Source organism: Chionomys nivalis, chromosome 20, assembly GCF_950005125.1.
Source record: "Chionomys nivalis chromosome 20, mChiNiv1.1, whole genome shotgun sequence".
Lineage (NCBI taxonomy): Eukaryota > Metazoa > Chordata > Mammalia > Rodentia > Cricetidae > Chionomys > Chionomys nivalis.
In genome coordinates, this window is record NC_080105.1 from 39220019 (window position 1) to 39237066 (window position 17048).

The 17048-nt window shown below is 43.3% G+C and overlaps 1 non-coding gene across 1 annotated transcript; it reads right to left on the reverse strand.

The window, feature by feature from the left end:
* Window positions 1–14473: 14473 nt before the first annotated feature.
* Window positions 14474–14656, reverse strand: LOC130863286 (U2 spliceosomal RNA). Its single transcript, XR_009055715.1, has one exon. It is a non-coding gene; the product is annotated as a U2 spliceosomal RNA (small nuclear RNA).
* Window positions 14657–17048: the final 2392 nt, after the last annotated feature.

The window sequence follows — 17048 nt, forward strand, 5'->3', positions numbered from 1 at the left end:
GTGACTGGATTCATTGTCTTTTCTTTGAAACCGTGGTACACACTGCATTCAAAAACAAAACAAAACAACAGCAAAAACCTAGGATTTATATGTGTGAGAGAAAATACAATATGTGTCTCTGAGACTGGGTCACCTCATTTAATAATTTCCAGCTCTATCCATTTTTTCTGATTTTTTTTATTTTTCTTTCTATATGAATAATATCCCATCATGTGATAAACAGTTTCATCATCCATTGCTCCACTGGTGGACAGCGAGGCTGATTCTATTTCCTGGATATTATAAATAATGTGACAAATAAATGTAGACACATAAGTGTCTCTGTGGTATGGAGGGGTACAGTATAGGGTCCTCCGGGTACGTACCCAGTGTAGTACAGCCGCATCATTTCCAGAATACCACTTACTGAACCCCGAGATGCCCTCGCACACCGAGTCCCAGAACCACACGATCTTCAGGCCCTTATGTTCATCACTTTAATTCATTCAGCTCTACTCTTCCATTCCGAATGATGTCTCACCCAACGGGCACTAAAGGATTAAGATACTATTTCCACGTGGAAATGATGCTGAGAAGAATCACAGTAGACGCCAGCTTCCATTTCATGCCCCCTGTAAGCCAGGAAGCTCACCACATTTACTCCCCACAACAATGGAACAATTACTCCCATTGTCAAATTTACAAAGAAATCTCAGATAAATAGAACAGATTTTACAGAAAATAAAACAACTGGTAAATAGTAAGTTTTAAGTTCAAAGACAATTATGCTTTTACAAAATGAAGTGTTTAATGAAAGCACGCAGAAAAAAATCATTCCTATAAGCTGGCCAACTTGGAAAGCTTGGATGTTATTGTATTTTACTGTATTTTGTTTTCTAGGTTTTGGGTTTTTTTTTTTTTAATAATTTAAAGTTGGGTGGGTGGGGGTGAGGAGATGATCTGGAAGGATTTGGGGGCAAGGAAGAATGTGAATATATTTAAATTTAAAATTTGTTTTGAATAATAAAATACAACAATAATAAAAAGTTTTTTTCAGTTCCCACTCAGTCACCACAGTGGTACTTCCTTTTTTTATTTTAAACCTGACTTTTGAGAAAGCATTTTCTCCAAGGTATCAGAGTGCAGCTGGACAACAATATCAAATATCAAGTTTTGCTCGCTAGCCAGAAGGACAACAAATAGGTTGGGTGGGAGAGGAATAAAGGGAGACAAAGGATTTGTGGAAAACAGCAGCCCTCTCTGTGGAGGGCGGCGAGGTATCAGAAATAGCACACTAGGAAGTCCAGGCTCAATAATGAAGGTCTTGAGAAACAGGTGACAAGTAGCCCTTGTGAACCCTCTGTTTGACCTAATGGACACACCCCAGTTTGGTAACTAACCTGTTTGAGACCCCAGGACTGTTGGCTCTTCCCAATAGGACAAGATGATGAGGACTCACTCTTGACATTATTTAGCAAGATGCTGACAGCACCAGGCAACAATCCCTCTCCCTAAACCAGTGTCTCCTGGGCCACATGCACAAGTGGAGCAAAGCGGCTTACTTCACATTTTATTACGCAGGCTTCTAGACTCTGCCCCATCCCAGCCAACCTGGAACCACTATGGAGAAAAGCTAGGAAACTGTTCCTATAACGAGCAACACACACACACACACACACACACATCTCTGAAGCACACGATGGCTTAGGACATCAGTGCTCTTCTTGGAAATACAGGTTCTATTTCTGGGTCTAATTTGGGACATCTCACTATGTGAAGCACCCTTAGTTGTATCCTCTGGACACGGGCCTTTTCACTCGGCTCTCATTTTATATCCTAAGATGCTGTGAGCAGCACCATAACAAAGAGAGCCGTGCGTGGCATGATTATATAACTTCATTAAAATCACGTAGTGCATATTGGTATGAACTTCACACAGGCTCTCCAATCATCGACCCGGCTAAGTAATTTAGCTCAGAAAGCAATACTCTAAAACACTGAACATGTCTGTAAGTCTGCTGTGAGACTTCATTACAAAGCATTATTAAAAACTGTTTCGATGGAGCTAATCCTGGTATTCCATCATGTTCTAACTGCCAGAAATTTAATAGAATTGATAATTGAATCAGAGCTATTATGCTAGACCTTGTAATTAAAAGAGGTACAATCTCATTTTTATTAATCCTGACATTTTACTTCATGATAAAATGTTTTTATTTACAACTTTATAATAAACTGTATTTAAATGTAAAGTTTTAGCCAGTTTTCTATAACTTAAGCCGAAGTGCTGTCATTTCCTTCTTTATCTTTTACTGCATTCATTTCTTTTTATTAGAACAATATAGATTAATTATATAAGATTACTGGAGCGCTTGATAAGGTCTAAGGGATAATAAACATATAACTTCACCCTTTGGAAAGAGCTACAGTTGGTAATTTATATGTATTGCCTTAATTTCTATGTATGCATCTGGAGGTTTTTGTATAACGCTGGAATAATACGCTGTGAAAGGTGGCATCTCTGCTTTGAATTTAACATAATTACAGCCATAAAAAGTGGTTAGCTGTGCCATTAAACATTCTTGGCAAGCGTGATAATTTATTTATTAATTCTTTCAGGGATAAGCAAAGCATCTCGGTTCCTAGCTCATTTTCCACTGAACAGTACTGAAGTGCACACACTGCACACAAACGAGGCTTATCTGGGATTGCGCTGTCAAGCCTGTCCGGGAGTGGACGTACTGGATCAGTGATGCGAACATTTGAGCCTTTCGTGATGTCTCACTAAATCACTTCTGGGGAATACTCTCTGCTGGCTTCTGGCTTCCCAAACGACAGCAATCAACCTCATCAATTATCTTCCCACAGATCTCAATTCCCTGTTCCTGCTGACCTCATCCAAGGAAGACGATGTGTCACCTGGGCTGTCCTTAGACCCTACTCACACCTCAGATCTTATTCTGGCCTCCTCAAAGTTCCCCTCCCCCGTCCTTCCCCTAGCCTCTCTCCTCCTCTTCCTCCTGTCCTTTCCCCTCTTACTCTTCCTCATTGGGCTTTTGGGGATAACTTTTTCTTCTAATGACTTTTATTTCCTTATTTGGGGATAATTTTCCCTGCCTTTTAACCAACGACAGAGTGTTGCAGAAGTGACTTCTGAAGCTGTAGCTCTTGTTAAAAATGTCCATGTCCTCATCACCATTGTGTGAGAAACCTAACAGTTTGGCATACATCACAGAAAAGCTACCCAGGTTTGGCACAGATACCTCGCAAAGCTGGGTGAACAACTTCACACAGATCTGGCCTTCTGCCTCCTTGGCTTAAAAGGCTGTTCTTTTATTTCTAAATACATGAAGTCCACACTTCTTGTCACGGTAATGCCATCTAAGATCTGGCCCCATGCTGGTTTCTGGTGTCATTTCTCTTTATAGCTGCTTCCGGACCTCCCAGCCATGTGCTCTCCAGGTTCTGCAAAAATCCTCCATGACATCATTTCTTTCCTGGGTCTTCGTTACTGCTTCCTTCTAACCAAATTTTCCGCATGCCTTGGAGGTCAGCTAATGGCCTTCGCAAAGCCCTGCCAACCCTTCTGCTTAGAACCAGTTGCTCAGACCAGCAGCACCCACAGAATCCTGTTTCATCAGATGCTTCCAAAGGTGTTCCCTTCTGAGCCGGGATAGCGTTAGAAGTGTTCCCTACCCTCTCCGTGTACCCCACAAGCCTTTCCAGTGCAGGTCCCTGATTCCGCCTTCATCTTCTGGCTACACCACCCAGCCAGGAAGCCAGGCCACCGCTGAGCTCGGCAGATGTCTGTGGTACTAAAGGGTACCAAGTAGCAGACACAAGAATGCAGATGGGAAAATGATTGGCAGTCAGCCTCTGATAAAGGATTGCATTTAAACGCATTAAAGAAGGGATCTGTGATATGGATCAGCAGAAGCAACATTGTCCTAATCTTTTCCAACTGACAGTGTAGATGTGTGTTTTCATTGTCTTAAAAATAGGTCTAGACGGAAGTGTAGGATTGACGGATAGAAGCTGGGGTTACGGTTTTATTCGGTCGGGGAACTAGAGAATCTCAAGGTGGAGAGTTCAGAATCCTGACTCGCGAGGTGCCTATAAATCTCTTAAACAGAAGCAAGGTGAGTTTAAGACTCTTGTTGAAAAACTGCTCACGTGACGCTCAAGTGCCCTCTTCCCCAACGTGTGGGAATTTCTTTTAAAGATCTTAGGATATGGGACGATGAATTGAAAGAGTCCTAATTAGTAGCTGAAACTGATAGAATGCAAAGAAGGACCCCACGGCTCAACAAGAACCCCAAGCTTGAGTAGGGGAGCTTCAGCGAGATGGAACAGTTGCCAATAACAACCACCAGGTGGCAGAGCAGAACGCAAACCTCTGCGGAGTGGAAGTCAGGCCTCACTTCCCCTTAGGTTAGCAGTTTTGTGACCCTGGAAATTTGCTTATGGGAAGGCTGGGTTAAGTGTTAGACGCCATAGAGACTGTAATCCAAAGCTTCTGCTTCACCCTTGATTTAATTTTACATTAAAAAAAAAAAACTTCCAGAAAAATGAATTACCTGATAGAGTGGTATCTTGAGATCAAATTGGTGAATTTCCAGAAATTCAACTTTTTAATTAATATTAAATTATAGCGATCACATTTACATAATATATAATTAATCAAATTATATTTAAATTAAAGGACTTGTCATTTCCTAGCTTTTATTTTATTTCCCATGCTCTTGAAGCTGTGCCATTTATTGGGCTTATGTGAAAAAAAAAAAATAGCGTGCTAGGAGGTACTGGCGTGTGTCTCTTCTCAGCTTGGGAATTTGAATTTGTCCATGGGAAGAAACTTTACAGTATGTTACAAATCCACTCCTTTGAGGCTGGTTGTCTGAGATGAGAGGGAGACCACCCAATGAGTTACAGTGGGGGACAGCGGAGTTTGTTGATAATAGCTCAAACATAGCCAAACACATCACTAGAGGTCTGGACTCTGGAGTCAGCGTTCAGGGTCTGGCTGTGAGTCCTGCTGTTCATCAGCCACACACCGTGGGCCCCTGGCCCTTCACACCCATCCCTTCACTGCCAAATGGATGCACTAGAGCCTAGTTTATATGCTTACTCCAAAGACTTAGTGATTTGATGCTCTGAAGTTGCCTGAACCGGCTGTAACTGCCAGCTATTCTTACTGCCAGAGGACAGGGGAGTCCTTAGCACTGCTAACATTGAAGTCATGGTGATGCATACATACGGCAGAGACACATCTGAATCACTCTGAAGTCTGTAAATCCATTTATAATCTTGTTAGATTTTTACATTTAATTTCTCACCATGGTTGACCTTCATTCTCTGCAGGTAAATCAAGACTAAACATAGCATCACATTCACTATATTGTATTGACAAAAATAATAAATTTTCACTGCCAGATATTTCCTTTTCACCATTTGGGGAGAAGACTTGGAATCCCCAAGGTTCCATTTCAAAGGCTTTTATTCGATTTCCTAATGTAGTCTGTAAAGATCAGGAAGTATGTTGGGCTATTTCCAAATGCACGTTATTTAACATAGAAGCAGGCCTCAAAGTGCCTGAGTCATGGAAGTGGCTCAAAAATTAGGTTCATATAACCTCAAAGTCTGACTTGACCAATGAGGGATCAAAAATATGTCCCAGTGTAGAATGCTGCCAGCCTCTGGGAATAAAGTCAAGAAATGACCCCTCATAGTAACAGGAAGAAAGTAAAAAGACCTAGCATATTCACTCACGGGACTCTTCAAAAACACAGTTGTCTTAGGGCTTTTATTGCTGTGAAGAGACACCATGACCACTATAAAGAAAGCATTTACTTGGGGTGGCTGGTTTACAGTTTCAGAGGTTCAGTCCATTATCCTTATAATGGGGAGCATGGCAGTGTAGAGACAGACATGGCTACTTCTTGACCAGAAGGCAGCAGGAAATCAGCTGACTGTCACACTGCGGGAAGTTTGAGCAAAAGAGACCTCAAAAGTCGCTTCCTTAGTGACATACTTCCTCCACCAAGGCCACACCTCCTAATAGTGCCCCTCCCTTTGGGGGCCGTTTTCTTCCAAACAACCACAAAAGTGACACAGAAAACACCTTTGGCACATGAAAAGCCTGATACACATTCGTTGTGGATTTTGATTGATGACAAATCCAAAATGCCTGCTAATGTTTTGGAAAAGCATTCTCTAGAAGCTTTGGAGAAAGTTAGGAAGCAGGATAGGAATGTAGCTCAGTTGGCAGGGTAGAGAGCTTTCCTGGCAAGCGTGGGACCCTGAGGTTTAGCCACAGAGCAGCATAGACCAGACGTGGCAGTACAGGTTGATAATCTCCACTTTCAGGGGCTAGCGTCAGAGGATCAGGAGCTCAAGGGCATCCTTGGCTGCCAGTGAGTTTGAGGCCAACCTGGGCTACCCATGAACCTGGGGTGGGGTGGAAATAACCGCCTTCTGGAATCCTGTCATAAGTATTCTTCTGTCTGAGACCAAAAGAAACACCAGTGACCCTCTAATATCAATTCCAAGTGCAGACGTTGCAAAACTGGGAATGAGCTGTGTCAGAGACTACCAAGCCCGTCTCCTCATCCCAGCCTTCCAGCTCAGACTACAGTGCTCTCACTTACCCTGCCACCCAGAGAGGACTCATTGCTCGTGATTACCCTATCAGGTCAGTGCCATGTTGGCTGACTTTTTGCTATCTCGGGCCAACATTGGAGAAGTGCCCTTTGAGAATTTATTTTTAAAACTATAACCAAAGCTAGCATGGTTGCACACACCTTTCAACTCAGTGTTCAAGGACAGCTTGGGCCTCCATATGCTGAGTCTGTCTCTCGCTCTCAAAAACAAAATGAAAAATAAATAAGTAGAAACACACACACGCATGTACATCTGCATGTGTGTACATACATACAAGCAAACCAGATTAGAGGAAAAAGAATGGTATCCCAAAGTACCCAAACATTAAGAGAGGTGTTCTATCAATCTGTAATAAATACTAAGTTTAATTTTTTTTTTTTATTCCAATGACATCTTTTGCAGACACACAAGTTCACACTCTGGCCTGGAGCTCTCGGGGCTCCTATACCAGACTGCAGATGCAGCCATTTTTAGAATTTCCTCCTGTCACATGGTATCCTCAGCACCTGGGGACAAGCCATGTGACATTCCAAGTCACTTGAGGCTACAGCTGTCTTACTGTCACTATCTCATCGGGAACTATTTTAGCTCCACCGCAGCTGCTGGAGTCCAGCAGGGTTTATCTGTGCATGGCGGTATGATGACAGAAGAGAGACAGGGACAGGGACATAGGCTGAGCGAAACTCACGTGTATGGCTGAGTAGGTACAAAACATAAAAGCGTAAGGAAGACTGACTTCGAATGTAGTTTCTAAGTCGCATGCAAGCCATAGTTCAGATGTAAACACAATGAACATCTTTGCTAACATGCAACCAGGCATCTTTGGGAGTCTTTTTTTCCTCTTCTCATTATTGCTACCCTTACTTTGAAATGATTTCAAAGATACAAGAAAGTTGCAAAAATTGTTTTGATGATTAATTATAATGCTACTGACGTAGACTCGAAATATCAGTAATGTATTTCATTTATATTGTCCCTACCCCCTCCCATACACACAAACACGCACACACACACACACAAACGCACACACACACACATATACGCACACACACTTCCTCTGATCCAATCGCCTACAAATTGCATACTCAATTCCTCTTCCTTCCTGGAAACAAGACCCAACTTATCCTCAGCTACATTCAGTTTTTCAAAAATCAGAAACAACATTAATACTATTGTAGCATTTGCCCTATAGGACATACATAACGTAACCTGTCACACTTATGGTACCTGTCTATTCATCTACATACATCTCCACACACTCACAGATTCTGGTCCTAACAGATAGTCACCTAGTATGCTTCATTCTGGGCTTGACGTTTTAAAGAGTTCGAATCAAACACTTGGTACCAGAGTTGAGCATTTTGAGCTTTCCTCGTGATCGGCTTGCTACGCTACGGTGTGAGAATATCACGGGAGTGATGTCATGCTTTCTGTTAGGGCCTCCTGTTAAAGGACAGGGCCTGCATCTGGTGGTGTAAATTTAATTCTTTAAGATGGTGCCTGTCGATCTGTTCTCCTCTAAAAATGGCGACTTCACCCTTGGTAGTTAAACACTACAGCAGGGACAGACTAGACACAGGGGCCTTTTACTCTTCAAAAGTTCACCTGCTGTGGTTGCCAGCCCCAGCCCCAGCCTTGCTCGCCTGGTTATAATGGTGGTTATGCAGAAGAGAATTTCTAGTCCCACCATCCTCAGTTACTAGCTGGCAAGCCACTCCTCGCCAACAATGCTTCTTCATTTGTTTCTATCAATATCGCCACTTGTGGATTCTGATTTTAGTCTGAGAGTTACATCTGTGACTCTCTTTACTTCAAAGCTCATGTTCCCAGAAATGGTCAGTGGTAGAATCTTTAGTCTGTTGTCTCTCTTTCTGTGCATGCACCCTCGTGTGTGTGTGTGTGTGTGCGTGTGTGTGCATATACATGTGCATGTATATGAAAGGAAGCCAGAGGTCATCAACTTCTTGAGGAATGGGAATCTTTCACTGAACCTAGAACTTGCCTGTTCGATTAGACATTGGTTCTCAACCCATAGATCATGATCCTTTTGGCAAACCTATTTACATTATGATCCATAGCAGTAGCAACATTACAGTTATGAAGTGGCAACGAAAATAACTGTGTGGTTGGGGGTCACCACATTTGTTGGAGAGGAGATTATGACATATAGATCCTCACCATTATGGATTTATTAACTATTGTATTTATAACCCCTAACAACAAATAAAACAGAGTCAGCAGGCTATGGTTTAGCCCAGAGGCAGAATATCCATTTATCATATGCTAGGTTCTAGGGTTGATCCTCAGCACCACCAAAACAAAATGGAACTGCAAAGTTATATAAAAATGAAATTGCAGAGGGAATACATGTCCTGCCACAAAATGATCTGTTCTGTGTGTTTTCCGGCATTATCTGTCCTTTTGTTATTCAGTAGCAAAAGAGAAGGTTCATGGATGCAGGTCATGAAACATGCAGTCTCTGTCTGGCTACGTCCAGCTGGACTCACCCTAGGGAATTCTGCCATCACTTTAGGAGCGCTCATATAAAAGCATCTCAAAACATAAATAAATAAATAAACAAAAATTAGAAAGCATCTCATAAGTGCCTTACTATTTTAAGTAACAGGCACTCTTTCTTATGATCCTTAGATGAATGCACCTTAAACAGAGTCACTAATGGGTTGCTGTACCTTGGCGAAGGTCAGGAGACTTCGTAGCTCTGGGTCCTTTTCTTCCCTCCCCTACCCATGCATGCAGCGTTTGAGGGGTCTCTATAGGAACTAGCTATGCTGATATTTTTAGTGAGGCCTCTTTTCTCAAAAGCATTGCATTCCAGAGGTCTGACTCAGCAGCAGTGAGGTCACATTCTGTGAAGCTAATGGTGTTATAACTGTGCTGAGTCCTGCTGTTGTTAGCTGTCGTTGGGCTTAGGAATGTCCCCAACACTCCATGTGTCACTTCCCCAGAGAAATATTGGGATGGAACTTGTCAGAGGTGGTGCCTACTGAGAGATCTTCGGGTAGCTGTTAAAGGCTCTTGAACAATGTGACGCCTTCGCCTCTGGCCTTGAGTTGAATGGTTTGGCTCCACCATGTGCTGCTACTGTCCGGTCCACCTCATGCCAAAGCAGCCAAGCCAAATGGTCACACACGGAAAACTCCAAAATGTGATCCAAAACCAACATCTGTCCTTCTTGGATCCCGCTCGGGATCTTTGTTAAAGAAGCAGGAAGTTAACGAACACAGACCTTGAGTGGGACCTGCCCGTTTTGGAAGGTGGAGCCCTCCTGATTGCTTTGAAGCCTGGAGAATTTGGGAGGAGGGGATAGAGTAGAAAACAGAATGGGGAAAATTCTATCCCAGAGAGCATCACTGTAGCTGGATTGGGAAAGAAGTGGTGCTGTGGCCCAGAGCTACTAGTAACTGAAGCTTCAAAGACTGCACGGACAGGTTTTAAATTCTGCCTCAAAGCTCCTATCCTGCCCTTTATCTCTGCTTCTGTAGCGCTCAGCCCTGACACTATCTGAGGCAGACATATGACTGTGTGCTCACAGTGCACTGTACACCTCTCTTTTGAACCCTTATCGCGGAGCCCAGCAACCACGACTTAGGAAGCACTGCAGGCAATTTCTGATGTGTGCTAAAATTTTAGGAACTGCTGTAGCTGTGGGTTCATTCGTCTTTGATCTCAGCAAGAAAGTTTGTTCAGGACAAACACACATGTATCTAGCAATACTCTTACAGCTTAGCGCTCGATGTCTGTTAATGGAGTGAATGAGGTACATGAGGGAAGGCATGTGTACTTCTAAGTTTTAAACAAATGCTCTGTAAACAATTGCGGCAGCATCAGACCTGAGGTATGTGGGTCCCTGATGAGCCAGAGCCAAAGAAGCACTAACAAAATTCCCTTCCTCCCCCAGAAATGAAAGGAGAGCCAGCAGAGGCATGAACTGCACTTTAGAATCTTTGTAGATTCACATATATTCAAACATGTGTGTCTATAGACAACTGTATGCTTTTTATGGCAGAAATTGGAATTAGTTTTATTGTGAAGCAATTAGAAAATGCAAAGGATATATATACATACATATATATATATTATATATATATATATATATATATTTCCACTATCACCAAAGTCTTTAATACATGCAGTTTTGAAAAATCAGAAAATACAGAATGATACCATAAGGAAATAACCTTACCAATAATTTCATTGTGCATGTAATGTAAGTACCCTTGGGGAGTTCCCTCTAGATTCTGTTCCCTGTAGCTTCCTGATCTGCACTTAGGCCCACCCTCCTGGATAGTTTTTATATGTTAATTTTTTTCTTATTGTGAAACTTAGAGAGCATACTCAGTTATTCCACAAGCCAAACTTCCAGAAACTTCCACACAACAGGCATGACTCTAAAGTTCAAGCCTCAAAGCCTGCTCTCCAATTTAAGATGAATAAACTTAGGAGTGCTGAGAGTCTGGAGTTCTCACAGCATAAGAAAAACTGTGACATCACCTGCCGTTTCCCCCCACACATAGCCACGGGCAGTCCATCCGCTCTCCTCGACCTTAAGCCATGCTCAAAGCTGCACCCGACTCGTGCACGGCCAACCCTCTTGCTGTGTCTCTTACTGTGTCCTCAAAACAGTCATTTGAAAATAGACACAGAAGGCTCCTGCATGCTCACCTTGGGACTTTCCTCTAAACCTGTCTGCCCAGGCTGTGACATTCACAGACAGTGGTAAGGAGAATCTGTGGCTCTGGTCCACTCCTCACTGCGGCTGCAGGAAGAAGTGGTGATGATGAGCAGGAGGCAGCAATTGGTTCACCCAAGGGACTGGACCGGCATTTTGGTTTTGGTGTTTTGTTTTTAAAGAAAGCTCTCAGTGAGTGAGCTGGGAAACCGAGGAAGCATGAAGAAGCAGAAGGTAAAGCCTGTGCTCCCTGATTGTACTGATCTCCAGTCATCTCTGGTAGCATTCTGCCTTGCTTCAGCTCGCCTGGGTTTTGGTCTTCAGATGGTCAAGAATATCACATAGGAAGCTTCCGGCCTCATTTCCACTTATGTCCACAAGTAGAAAATGCTTGTGTGATACTGGAACGTGTACCAGAAAAGCATCGTTTTAGTGACCTTTCCCATCACATGTTTAAATGATATGGAATTATTTCTCCATCATATTTTCCATTATTGGGGGAACTATCTTTATACACAGGCTTGACTCTCTCCCTACTCTCTTGAGATAGAGACATTTTCTGTGAGGATGACCTGATGAGAGAGGTAGACACGTGGGCAACCTTTGACTGCTACTCTTCCTTCCTGCATCCCAGAGTGCTACAACACGTACGGTCCTGGCCTCGGAGTGAGAGAGCAAAAGAGAAAAAAAACTCAAAGGGACCGTGTGGGAATGTCCAGAGGATCGCATAAGGTGTCAAGAGCACAGTCAATTGCTATTCTTTCTCAGTGTGTTTATTTTACAGTCCTGATAATAGACTACAAATATGCTTGGAAATCCATTCAGGAAGTTTGGGTTCAGAATCCCCTCTCGTGATAGCCTTGCCATCTCGTGATAGCCTTGGCTTTTCCACACGATGGTTTCTGAGAACAGCACTGCAGAGGATTCCCAAGACATGAGCATTTGGGGTGAGGTGGGATTTCTGGTTTTCCTTTGGCTGTGTAAAATGTCTCTATTTACAAGCCATTGTGTCTTCACAGAAAATCTATCAGACAGCCCTAAGAACTTAAACATTTACTTCTTTTTGCTTGAGGTTAAAAATAATACTCTGAAGCCGGGCATGGTGGTGTACGCCTTTAATCCCAGAACTCAGGAGGCAGGAGCAGGTGGATCTCTGAGTTCCAGGACAGCCAGAGCTACACAGAAAAACCTTGTCTCAAAAAAATCAAAATAAATAATTAATAATACTTTGCTGAAATCCTTGCAGATCACAGGGACTGGTCCATTAGCTGTCTGGCAGACTGTGAGGAGAAGGAGGCTGCCATCTTAGATGCTGTGCCCTGAATACTGCATGGACGAGAGAAAACATTGTGGTGGCCCCAGGCCACCACGCGACAGATGCAGGGTGAGTCATGAAGAGAGCCAGGCCGGGGCATGGATGTGAGTCAGCATAATTAGAAAGTGACCTTCATGTTGATGGGTCAGTTCCAGTAATTTCATAGATTTGGGACAGCAGCCTAATGAACTGGCGTGGACTCAAGTTAAGGCTGTGAAAAGACAATCACAGAGAACACACAAGCAAACAAAAGCCCGAGGAGGTCCAGAGATGCGCCCGGGATCCCAGGAGCCTGAGAGGCTGTCTTTAACCAGGTCCTCTGATTGCCAAGCTCAGCATTCGTTCTAGTTACACATTATCTGTCTCCCTAGTCCACGTCCAAGGGGCTTTGCGGGCCCCGGAGACTTAGCAGAGCAGGCTGAAAGGGGGCCTTGGACACACAGAAAACCTTTCGTTTTGCTTTATACTCCTGACACCTGCACATCCTTAGTGGAAATTTCCAGGGCATTCCAAATGTCAAGGCTGTTTCTTTGCATATTCATCTCTCGGGAGGTTAGAAAACTCGTTGGAGATTTGGTTCATTTCGCTAGCTCCTTACGAAAGGAGGGCTGACGCCAAAGCAAGGTTCCTTTCCAATGAGACCGTAAAGCAACCCTCGGCAAAATAGGTAGGTAGATAACTGCTGTTTCCTGACCCCAGCATCCTCACCCCTTGGCAATGCCATCACAGTAGCTTGTCTCAGCAGAGTTGTGTAAACAGTTTTGCACCTGGAGGATTTTATTGTGTTTTCTTCCTCTCTGTTTAATTACTGGTTGGTCATGTGACAAAGCCCCAAAATAACTAGTTTGCCCACATGCTGGTGGTAGCTGAGATTGTAAGGGGAAGTTCAGCTAGTCTGAACTCTAGGTTAACCATCTCACTGTACCTCTTCTGGCATGTTATGGTTCCATATTATTTGTTGGAATAATATTTGTTATTGTCCCATGCTCTTGTTTCAGGCTATTTGGTATGCTAGTGTCCCAGAGCTATGACAAAATACCTGATAAAATCAACTCAAAAGAAGGAAGTATCTCTTAGTATCCCATCCAGGCATAGCATCACTTATGGCTTAGTCCCTTCTTCTATAGTGACTTAATCACCTCTCAAGCAGCCACCTCCAAGTGTCAGGGGGTGGAAGAACAAACCTTTAATGTGTGTGTGTGTGTGTGCAAATGAGTGTGCTTGTTTGTATGTGTGTGTATGCACGTGCATGTGTGTGTGAATGTGCACATGCATGGGTGTATCAAACTGAGGGGGGCTCCCTTCCCTTTCGAGTTTCTTGCACTCATTTGTCAATGTTCATTTGTTTTTACATCACAAATGGATATTAACTGGTTTTGAAATTTGCGGTGATAATCATGTTTTTTTGTTTTATCCCACTGTGGTAGTTTAAAAGAAAATGAGAGATCTGCCTGCCTCTTTGTAGAGGGGAGTTTCTGTCCTGCCAAAATGGTCCCCATAGTGAGTTTATTAGGAGGTGTGGCTTTGTTGGAGGATGTGTGTCACTGTGTGGGTAGGCTTTGAGTTCTCCTATGTTCAAGCTACAACCAGTGTGGACATAGACTGCTTCTGCTGTGTGCAGTTCAAGATATAGAACTCCTTATCCAGCACCATGCCTGCCTGCGTGCCAATAACTATAATGATAATGCATTGAACCTCTGAACTGTAAGGTCGCCCCAATTAAATGTCTTCTTTTATAAAACTTGTGGTCATGATGTCCCTTCACAGCAACAGAAACCCTAACTAAGACATCCACTGATACATGCACTGATTTCTAAAGTTTTTTAAGAGGCCATGCCATTCCTCGGGGAGCTCGGGAGTACCAGGTAAATGTGTGGAATGAACTGAGAAATTTCACTGTTCTGTTTCCCAAAGCCGTTTAATATGTTGTGCTGAGACTATGCATGTACCCGATCTTAAACCAATAACAACGGATATTACACTTGATCTTTGCCAAGGGGCTGAGATGTGATAGGAACTAATTTCAAATGTAAACTGCCTGTGTATTCTGTGATAAACTTAGCTTGGTCAAATACAGGCTACTTGTATGCGTTGTTGAATTCAATTTTCTAGTCACACCCAAATCTTTAGGAATTTTGAGTTGGAGAGCTGTGGAAATGTGATGTTATGGTATATATGTCCAATATATTATGGTATATGGTACATATATATACATACATACATATGCATATATAAATGTGTATGTGTGTGTGTGTGTGAGAGAGAGAGAGAGAGAGAGAGAGAGAGAGAGAGAGAGAGAGAGAGAGAGAGAGAGAGACTTCTTTTCCCTACAATGAAAACTCTCAACCTCATCCTCTCTACCTTTCTGACTTGGTGAGAAACAAGTTCTAACAGGAGGTTATAAAACCATCCCATTCTAAATGGATCCTGCCAGGCAATCTAGGCAGTACAAGACTGGGTCAAGCAACAGTTTCTCTTCTTTGATTCAGTTATTGACAATATTGAATGGAAGGCAAAGCCTCAAGTGCATCAGAAAGCAGATTCGTTGCAGGTGGAAAAGGGAGGATCTGTTAAGGAGGGAGCATGTGGGTAGGGTCCGGGCACGAAATGATTACCTTTGAGTGAGCTCTGCCACCGAGCAAGCACGCCGCATGCAACAGAGATCGGGATCACTGGCAGAATGTTGCAAAGGTCCCGTAAAATATCAGGATACAAAGTGCCAGATAGCGGATTTTTGTTGGGCTTATTCCCATGAGTGAGGCAGAACAAGATCCAATGGCTTTTTATCGAGGATCATGAGAAACGCACAAGCTGCCCGGTGATCTGTCAATCAAGAGGCAGGGGCCGAAGAACCCAAGGGTCCGAGAATGAGACCGGCACAGGCTGCCCAATGGGTCCTCGCAAAGGGCAGAGGCCAAGGGCTCTGAGCGGAAAGAACCGTGGTTGCATGGTACCAGGGCTTAATGAGGCCAAAAGGCAAAACACCACGCTGGAGAGACAAGTCAAATACTCACTCAGGAAATAGCCAGAGGTAGGGGAAAGGGAGGGGCTCACTAATGGTGCCAATTTGGGATGGAGGGACCAGAAGAAGCAAGTCTATTGTACAAGGACTGGATTCCAGGATCTGGGCGTGCCTCAAACCTGCCCTTGGGCAGGAGGAAGCACCAAAAGAGCCTTGCCAAGTCAGGGAACCAATGTTGTAATTTAGAAAAAGCAGTAGGCTAGAAAAGACGCCGTGGGACAAAGTGCAGGTGGAGGCTTTTTTGGGGGCGGGGGAAGTGAATGGGAAAAGGGGGGAGGAGAGAGGGGAGACAGGCCTCTGGGGAAAAGAGTAGCTGAAGAGAAGAGAGGAGAAGGGAGGGGAGGGGAGGGGAGGAGAGGAGAGGGGAGGGAAGAGAGACAAAGGGAGACAGAGACAGAGGGAGGAATGGGAGGTGGGCAGGGCCCTTAAAAGGGAACACAATGAATACACACAGGAGGTGCTCTTAGTGGCTACAGCTGAGGATGTGTACCCCAAGGTCAGGCCTGTCCAGATGCTTGAATACTAACAAAAGCTATGTCACTTGCAGCAATAAGGAAACTATTAAAGTCATTTCTAAAGCAATGCTCTTCCTTGAAATAAGGAAGCATGGGGGGGAGGGGTAATTAATAGGTAGCCTATACATATTCATAGGGAGAAGTGATTTACTTGTGGGTTACCTTTCTGAGCATGCCCAATTTATTTTAAGGTCTTCAGTTTAAATTAAGGTCTAACTTAAGAAGAAAAGATAGACAGGCATATTTATGGGCACACTTAGCTCAAGATCATAGAATACATGTTTCAACTACTGTAAAAGGTTCCTAAGAATATGTGCATATATAAAAGTAATTTAAATGGAGTTATCATATTAATAGGGGAGAGAATAACCAACTAGACATTATATCCAATCAAATAGAAATCACCAGTAGCAGAAATGTGTTACATCTTGTTGAATCATTGGCTAAAGGGAGCCCATAGAAACCCCCAAACATTACAGCTATTGCCAATGCTCCTGGTTACCCTTTAAAACCTGATGGCGAGACCCCATTGCTGATGACTTATGTCATCATGGAGAAATCGAGCTGGTGCCCAACTAGAGGCTTCATCACTACTGGCTAGCGGTCATAGTGCTTGCAAGTACATGCTAACAGAGAAGAAAAGTTATCATTGATCTTACCCACTTCAAACTACAGATGTGACTTACCCATAAGATATACCCACTGGTGAAACAGTGGCATAAACATTATGGGAATAACCAATTTAAATTTGGATTTAAAGCTTGCTCCATGGGATGGAACCAATATCCAACACTGTTAATGAGGCCAAGAACCTGAGACTAGATAGGTCATGTGCCGTAGGGGAAAACCCATTATTCTGCTAAATGA